Here is a 9,869-nt window from a genome sequence, read left to right as displayed (position 1 = left end):
TCACAAATTAATTAAAATATTAAAGGAAAAAGGAGTTGATAGTCAAAATGTACGAATCATAGAAAAATTATACTGGCGTCAAACAGCGGCAGCTTGCATAAATGGAAAATGCAAAATATAAAGAGGTGTCAGACAGGGTTGTATACTGTCCCCACTGTTATTCAATTTATATTCAGATAGAATATTTAAGGAAGCGCTGCATAATTTGGAATGGGGTGTAAAAGTTAATGGAATTCTGATAAATACAACCAGATACGCAGACGATACAGTTATTTTAAGTGATGATATGAATGGATTACAAGACCTTTTAAATGCCATTGACACAGTGGGAAGAGACATAAACTGTTCAAAAACAAAATACATGGTGTTTAGCCGTTTGGCCCATCAAGATTCACGATTATATGTTGATGGTCATATGATTCAAAGAGTACCCAGTTTTAAATATTTTGGTTTCCATATTACTGAACATCTAGATCCAGATAAAGAGATAAAACATAGAATCGAGATAGCCCGCACGACATTTTTAAAAATGAGGTCATTTTTCTGTAATGATAACTTGCAACTTCAACTTCGAAAGCGCATGATTAAACGTTACATTTGGTCAGTCCTCTTGTATGGTGTCGAAGCATGGACATTAAAAATATCCACCATTAATCGTTTGGAGGCCTTTGAAATGTGGCTGCACAGACATACACTGAAAATACCATGGGCGGCTATGCTGACAAATGTGGCAATCCTTAAGAGAGCAAATGCTGCCTGCGAGCTGGTTGATAACATCAAACATAGAAAGATGGCCTATTTTGGACACGTAGTAAGGGGAGACCGGTATAATATTCTGCAACTTATTATGATGGGTAAAATCGAAGGACGCAGAGGAATTGGTAGAAAGCAGGCGTCTTGGTTGAAGAATATCAGGGAGTGGACAGGAATAAAAAAAGCAGAACAACTATTTAGAATAGCTCGAGACAGATACAGTTTCGCCATGTTAATCGCCAACGTCAAGGGGACTTGATACGGCACGTTAAGAAGAAGAAGGAAAATGACACTTACAGAGGTATCAGCCAATAGATTGAGAACGACACAGAGGGCGATCGAACGCGCTATGTTAGGAGTATGTCTCAGGGAACAGATGCGAAATGAGTACGTTCGAAGCAGGACGAAGGTGGAAGATGTAATTGGAAGAACTGCGCAAATGAAACGGAACTGGGTAGGGCACACGTGGCACGACAAAACATCGAAAGGTGGACGAGAAACATTGTACATTGGAAACCACGCGAACACAATCGTAGTAGAGGAAGACCACAAAACGTGGGCTAGACGACATCAAAGCAAAAATGGGGAGAAACTGGCACCAAATAACACAAAACAAAGAAGAATTGAGAACTCATGGGGAGGCTTTGGTCCAGGAGTGGATGCAAACAGGCTGAAGAAAAAGAAGTAGATGCAGATTCTTGGTAAATCGATGTTTTCCGTTGTCCCCCTATAAGGGAGGTTTTAGTGGGAAGTCCAGGGGTAGGAATGGCAAACTTTTTTGCATCTTTTTTGCGATCCTAAAATTGGCATTCTTAGCAAAATTAAGTTGTTCGTATGATTTTTAGCGGTCAAATCTCTGAGGCCTGGACTATAACAAAATAAAAGATTCTGTATGTTAAGTAACACAAATAATTTTCCTAGCTTACCTAGTAATTCAAACAACTCTTCCAATTTCATATTAAATAAACCTGTGAGAAGAACTAGTTTGACGGCATCTACTTGTTAGATGTAAATCAATTAATAAATGCAAACTATCAGCAACAATCCACATAAAATTCAACTATAGACTTTACAGAACTAATATCTATTAATCTAGTGAGCTACAAATAGAAAACGAGATAATATAGTGTTTTGAACAAAGAAAGTCTACACTCACGTTGTTAATATCAATATGTTAAATAACTTATGCAAACTACCTCAAATAATAAATCCCGAAAAACAAATAAAAGAAAAACTAATAGGATAAGAATATAAACATGGACTCTCTTAATAGCCGGTAAAATAGAAGAGCTGGCGAATGGGATAGAAAAGTACAAGATCCAAATCTTGGCGCTACAAGAAATTTGATGGAAAGCTCAAGGAGCAATAGTAAAAAAATACACAGTGTTTTATTCCGGAGATACCAAACAGGGTCCTAATGGTACAGCTTTCCTAATTAGCAGTAAATAAGGGAAAAGGTGATTGCACTGCAAGATACCATACGCATGGAGAAACAGCATAATAATACCAATGTTCAAGAAAGGAGACAAAGAAGACCCCAACAATTATAGAGGTATAAATCTACGGAACACCGCACTGCTTACCACAAAAAACAAAATCAATAAACTAACAACTTTATCAGATAAACAACAAGGATTCAAATCCGGAAGATCCTGCGTAGATGCCGTATTTGAAATAAGACAAATCACAGACCAGGCCATCGAGTACAATAAACCAGATCTTATAGACCTGACAAAAGTTTTCGATCTCATCCAAGTAGAAGACGTCATACACCTACTAGAAGAAACATACCAATCAATATTATACAAACCATCGACAACATGTACTTCCATAATCAAATACAGGCAAAGATAAATGGAAAACTAACACAGTTTATACCAGTACACAGCGGAGTCAGACAAGGTGACTCGTTAAGCCCACTGCTCTTTAATATAATAATGGACGAAATAATACAAGAAGTACGTAATGGTCATAGTTACAGAATGGGGAACAAAGCAATCCAAATATTATGTTATTCAGACGACTCCGCATTAAGACAGAAAGCGATCTTCAAATATTAACACAAATCTTCAATACAACAGCCAAGAAATACAATATGATAATATCAGCAGAAAAAACCAAATGTATGAGAACATCTAAATACTCACTACGATGCAAAATCGAAATTGATGGAAAAATAATAAATCAGTAAGCAAGGTTCAGATACCTGGGAATAGATATAACTAGTTACGGAGATATTGAAGAAGAAGTACGACAACAAAGCTTAAAAGCAAGTAAAATGGCGGTATCTCTTAATGACACAATCTGGAAGCACACCTAAGACCTAAGACAAGACACAAAAACAAGAATCTATAAAGCAGCAATTAGACCTATATTAACACACGCGGCGGGACAAGACCTGACACATCTAAAACGAGACGACTACTAGAAACAACAGAGATGAAAATACTTCGACGAATATCAGGGAAACGTCTTGGATGGGGAGAGAAGCGACATAAGAAGAACATACAATGTAGAAGACATAAATGGATGGGTGACAAAACGGAAACAGAAGTGGAACGATTACATTAGTAGAATTCCAGAGGATAGGATAGTACTAATAGCACGAGATAAGTCACCAAATGGACGAAGTGGTATTGGCAGACCAAGAAATAGATGGTGCGATAATTGAAACAATTTAGGAGCCTAATATTAAAAAAGAAACAGTCTTTAATACTTACATACAAGAAAAAAGAAGAAGTGATAGATTTCTTCTTCTTCTACTTCCTTCTTGTATAATATAATATTTGGATTTCTTTGTTCCCCATTCTGTAACCATGACCTTTACGTACTGCTTCTATTATTTGGTCCATTAGCAGTGGACTTAACGAGGCACCTTGTCTGACTCCGCTTTGTACTAGTATAAACTGCGTTAGTTTTCCATTTATCTTTGCCTGTATTCGATTATAAAAGTAGATGTTTTCGATGGTTTGTATAATATTGATTGGTATGTTTCTTCTATACAGTAAATGTAGGACGTCTTCGACTTGGATGCGATCGAAAGCCTTTGTCAGGTCTATAAAACATAACATATTTAAAAGCAGTGCCGGATTAACCATTAGGAAGACTAGGCGGCAGCCTAGGGCTCGGGCACTTAATGGGGTCCGCATCCCACACAAATGCATTAATTAATATTTAATTACACTAGTTAACAAAAAAACAAAAAAAAATTGCGACTGATTTTAAAATGGCTGTACCGGGGAGTTTCAAGCGTCCTGAATGCGAATTTAAACTAAAATTTTCCACCACATATACATTTTGAATTATCTTCTTCTTAAGGTGCCGTGCATTTCTGCGTAGGGGTCCACGCATACATTGTCTTGTCAGGTGAAATGTTAGATGTTGAGTTATAGAATGCATCAAATATTGCTATTTATTATAGAAATTCTTTTATACTATATACACATAAGTTCAGAACTAGAAACAAAAACCGTCTTTTGTACACAATTTTCTGCCTATCCCAATTTTCCCATAACACTATGTGGATTAATACAAACACACATTTTATCCTGCATAGTAAAAAACTAGGATAGCTCCTGGTTACGGTTCCTAAATACTGTAAGTTTTACTGGCTAGTAAATTCCATTTAAAAAAATCCATTATTTTAATGTAGAACCTAGAGTTAAGCATGTCCATTTGGGCAAGTGAAGGTCTCGAACTAAATCATGTAATTACGCTTATTGGATGCAATAAGGTGTTTTTTTGTCGCTTTCGAGAAAATAAGAATCATTCTTTTCTGATAAATCATCGGGTTTACTTTTATCGCCATACATTTCCAAATCTTCTTCCCAATTTTCCGGGGGTCCTGGAACTGGTAAATCTTCTCCATGGAAAACCGGTTTTATTGCTGAGATAATATCTGGATATTCAATTTTATGCTTGCCTTTCCTTGGAAACCCTGACACTTTTGTCATGCAGAAGTAACAGTCGTTAAAACGGTTTAGAACTAATAAGTGTAAATGGGTAGGTTTACTGATTAAGGATTACCTTTGGTTTATTCTTTATTTAAATATTAATGTGTTATTCGTAAACATTAGATATCCCAGTGTTGTCAAATTATGCAAAATTTTTAGGAAAAACGTTGATTTGATAACATCACTCACCGATATATTACAAATGACTGCAGGGCCGCAACTACCATTGGGGCAACCGGGGCCTCCTTTTGGTTGGCCGTGCATAGATTTTAACGAGGAAAATAAAAATATGTAATTTAAAAGCCGATATCAACGAAATACTATCAAGTGACACAATTTTAAAAAGACAGCAACATAAAGTCTTAATTTTTCGCTGGGGAAATTAGTCTTTTCGACTAAAATGCAATTGAAATAGAACAGAGGCCCTGAGGCCTGAGCTAAGCTGGGACCCCCGAGACCTTAACATAAAAATTTAAATTATTAGTTAGGAAATTAGTTATTTCGGCGTAACAAAACCTAACATGTCATTGGAAGAGGGGACCCGGGCTACGCTGGGGCCCCTAACATCTTTCGTAAAAATATAAATTGTTGCTGAGGAAATTAGATATTTTGGAGAAATAAAAATAAAAATGCAACCGGAATAGGGACCCCAGGTCCCAGCCCAGCTACTTTGTCTTAACCAATTTTCCCAGACAACATCTTGGTATATGAAAGGAACCACATGGTACCACATTTTGAAAAGAAGGGTAAGGGTAAGATAGAATGAGCACATTAGGATCAGTTCCACCTCTACACTGACCAGCTTCACTGACTTCACTTGGTAGTTCGCTTGGTTATTCGTTCGCTACAAAGTAAGACCATTTACATTGTAGCACACGAACGCATTCGTTGATGATCCGTCCACAAGGTCAGATACAGATGAAGATGTATTCATTAGCGCTGCTTATTTTATAATTATTGCAAGACATGCTGAAAAAAGAAGAAAGAAGAGAGTGTGGTGTTCACACAGGAGGGAAAATGCGTTTTCAAGGGGTTAAATATCAAACATTTTTCCGAACCCCCCTTGCGCTGGGGGTAGGCCCCCAGATTACGTTTGCCCCGGGGCCCCCAACATCGTAGTTACGGCCCTGAATGACGGTTTTAAAAAAAATATTAGTAAAATACTCATAACTCAAAAATCGTAACTCATTTTTTTTTTAAATCATAACTCAAAAATCTTACGTGTTAGGAACTTTTAATCATCATATTCATATTCAGAGAGCAAAAATTAACAAAAAACAACATTTTGAATTCCAGTCGCAAATTGGTTGTAAACTAGTGTTATTTAAGCAGTTATTTAAAAAAAACTTTAAATGTTAAATAATCAAATAGGGCTAACTGAGACAAAAAAAAAGAAAATGGTTAATTTATGAATTTCAATCAAACTCAGTTTTTTGCTTTGTCTTTTGTCAAATATCAGAAAAATACAACCGACTTCAAGACAAATTAAGCAGTTATCTTCAAAGGCATTTTTATATTCCGTGTTCTAATCATTCCCTCAATATGGTAATAAATTTTGCAAGCAAATTTTGATAAAAGCTGGTAATTATTTTGGTATAGTACGTTTTTTTTTTCAATTTCTACCCACCGATGGGCCTTATAGTCCATTCACTCACGGTAAAATATTGCAAAACCTCCGGATTTTAAAGAACCTTTGGATTTGAAACAAGAGCTTGGATTGACATGAAATTTGGTATAAGCATAGCTTCCATGTCAAATAAAAGAGTGATATTGTGCCAATGTGTGTTTATGCTCTACGGTTGAGTCCACCCCTTCTCGGGGGTGAAAAAATATACCGTCAAAATACGTCCGGAAGTGGATAAACTGACTAATTCTAAGCAACTTTTGTTCAATAGAGTTTTTTCATCAAGTCAATACATTTCGAGTTATTTGCAAGTGAATATCTTCATTTTTCAACAAAAAATAACACGTTTTTAGACGGTTTTTCGCAAATAACTCAAAAAGTAAGTATTTTATCGAAAAAATATTCTTAGCAAAAATATAGATTTTAAAAAATTGAAAAAATGGTGTATGTGTGCAGTCTGTAAACCCAGTAGAAACAGAGTTGCAGCTAAGGAAAATTAGGTTCTTATTCGTCAAATTCCAAATCGAATATTTCAACGTGAAATAATCAAAAAATGAAGCAATTTTCATGGAAAACTCATCATAACTTGTTTAAATGTTTTAAAAAAGCATTATTCTTGTTTTGTAAAAAAATTTCTATCATAAAAAGTAAACAAGATACGCTCAGAATAAAGTTGATCCCATTTTTTGAGTAAAAACAACTGGTGAAAATAACTCCCTTATTAGTATCCCAAATGAAATTAATCCTTACCGCTTCACAAGCTACTTTACTTATGTATCGTTTATATGCTCTGTAAGTTTTATCGGTATAAAGTGCTTATTTATAAAAGGGCTGTAGTAGAAAGGGCTTGAAAGAGTCACTAATCACGAGTGTATGCAATTTTTTTTATTTAGCTTAATGCCTCGACAACTAATGGCCATTGGCATGGTACAGTGGATTTTCCCTATCAGGTACCTAGTGTAGTGGGTAGTGTGTGTGTTGAGTAAATGTCTTGTTACATAGCAAAGTCGTCATTGTTTTTGCAAAGAGACGCTAATTGTATCCGAACGTCTGCGGTCCCTACGGTGAGTACCGATCCCACAAGGATAGAAACTATTTTCATTTATTAATTTTTAATAAATGAAAAATTCTCTACCCAGGGTATGCAAATTTTGAACAGTCATATCTTAAGCAATTTTTATCTTCCAAAAAGCAAAAATCTGAAATATTCAGAAAATCAAAACCTATATTTTTTACTCTTTAAGATTTTTGGTACCACTAATAATTTCTAAGTTATTTTGAAAAAAAGACTTTTTTTTCAAAATTTAAAATAAATTGTTATAAGTTTTTTCAAGATTTTCATAAATTATCAAGATTTTTGTGCCAAAAAAAGGAATCAACATTATTTTAAGCTTTACTTGCTTAATTTTGATACTTGAATCTTGTTTAAAAAAAACATAAATAAAACTTTTATAACACTTTAAAAAAGTTGTGATGCTTTTTCACCGAAAAGTGCTTCATTTTTTGGTAATTTACGTTGACATATTTGATTTGGAATTTGTCGAATAAGAATCTACTTTTCATTAGCTCCAGTTCTGTACTGGGTCTACATACTTCATACATACATAATTTTTTTTAATTTTGTATACGCTATATTTTTTCTAAGAATATTTTTTCGATAAAATATTTAATTTTGGAGTTATTTGCGAAAAACCGTCTAAGAAGGTGTTTTTTTTTTGTTGAAAAATGAACATATTCACTTGCAAATAACTCAAAAAGTATTGATTTAGTGAAAAAAACTCGATAGAACAAAAGTTATTTAGAATTAATCAGTTATCCATTATTTTGAATGTATGTTTTTTCACCCCCGAAGGGGTGGCACTCATATCCAGGGCAAAATCACATATCGACACAATATCCCTTTTTTTCTTTGGCATATTAGCTATGGAATATTAATGAGAAGTTGTTGCGAAATGTAAAAAAAAGAAAAATAATCTTCTTTACATTGTCGTAATTTATTTTTGGAGTAACTACTTCCCAAAACAACATAAATATCTGTAAATTTGTTGTAAGTAAATGGTCGATATAAAGGGGCCTACTTCTTATGGCCGCCTAGGGCCCCATGATGCCTTAAACCTTCACTGTTTAAAAGCAATTTTTGGAAGATTTTCTTATGTCAGAATAAAGAACAAGCAATCTAATTTAAATGCATTCATTAATGCATATACTTCGACTGAAAATGCGAAAGAGGAAGACAAAAACGATTTTTACGAGAAACTAGAAGAGGTATATGAAAAATACACAAAAATGACATAAGAAAGGAAGACATAAAATAATATGAAAGATATAAGAAAGGAAGACATAAACAAAGACGTACCTGGTAAGGAAACTCTCCACACAATTACGAATCCTAATGAGAGAATGCTTTGTAACCTAGCAGCAGCAACAGACATATTTATAATGATCACACACTCTTCAAACACAAAAAAGAGCATAAGGTAACATTGCTAATACCAGGATCAACTGAAGGTAATCAACTAGATCATATTTTGATTTCAAAGAAGTGGACAACAAGTCAAGATGTCAGGTCGTATCGCGGTGTAAATGCTGATTCTGGCCAGTTTCTAGTAATAGGAAATATGGAAATGAAAATAATCAAATACACAAAGAAATACACAAAAAGAAAAAATTTGAATGCAAGGAAACTAAGAGTCGGATATTGTTCAGAAAGATTATTCTAAAAAGTTGGAAGCAAATTTAAAAGTGTCGAACCCTAACAACATAAAAAAAATTGAAGGCACTCGTGGGAGTGCCGACAGAAGTGAAAACTTCTTATAGTATATAAATTACGAGCTCAATGCTTTTACCCCATCCTAAAAGAAGTGCTATATATCATATACGATATACGCGATGCGTATGCCCTATGCTATTTACGTATACATACACATAATTTATATATGTACAAAATTTATTTCAGCTAAGTGATGACGGTCGCAAATTCAATACTTTTTCCCCATCCAAGAAGTGCACAACGTCCCTAAAGAAATTTTCAATTCAAAAATTTATTTCGTCGAAGCGATAACGGTCGCTAATTTACTGTTTTCTCCCCATCCAAAAAGTGCACAACGTCCCTCAAGAAGTTTCCACTTCAAAAATTGATTTCATCGAAGCGATGACGGTCGCTAATTTAATACTTTTTTACATCGAAAAAGTGCACAACGTCCATAAATAAGTTTCACTTCAAATATTTATTTCGTCGAAGCCATGACGGGCCCTAATTCATTAGTTTTCCCCCATCCAAAAAGTGCACAACGTTCCTAAAGAAGTTTTCACTTCAAAAATGTATTTCGTCGAAGCGATGACGGTCGCTAATTTAATAATTTTCCCCCATACAAAAATGCACTACGTCCCGAAAGAAGTTATCACTTAAAAAATTTATTTCGTCGAAGCGACAAAGGTCGCTAATTTATATTTTTCCCCATCCAAAAAGTGCACAACGTCCCTCAAGAAGTTTCCACTTCAAAACTTGCTTTCATCGAAGCGATGACGGTCGCTAATTT

Source organism: Diabrotica virgifera, chromosome 10, assembly GCF_917563875.1.
Source record: "Diabrotica virgifera virgifera chromosome 10, PGI_DIABVI_V3a".
In the NCBI taxonomy this organism is placed as follows: Eukaryota; Metazoa; Arthropoda; class Insecta; order Coleoptera; family Chrysomelidae; genus Diabrotica; species Diabrotica virgifera.
Note: the sequence above shows the minus strand (reverse complement) of the source record.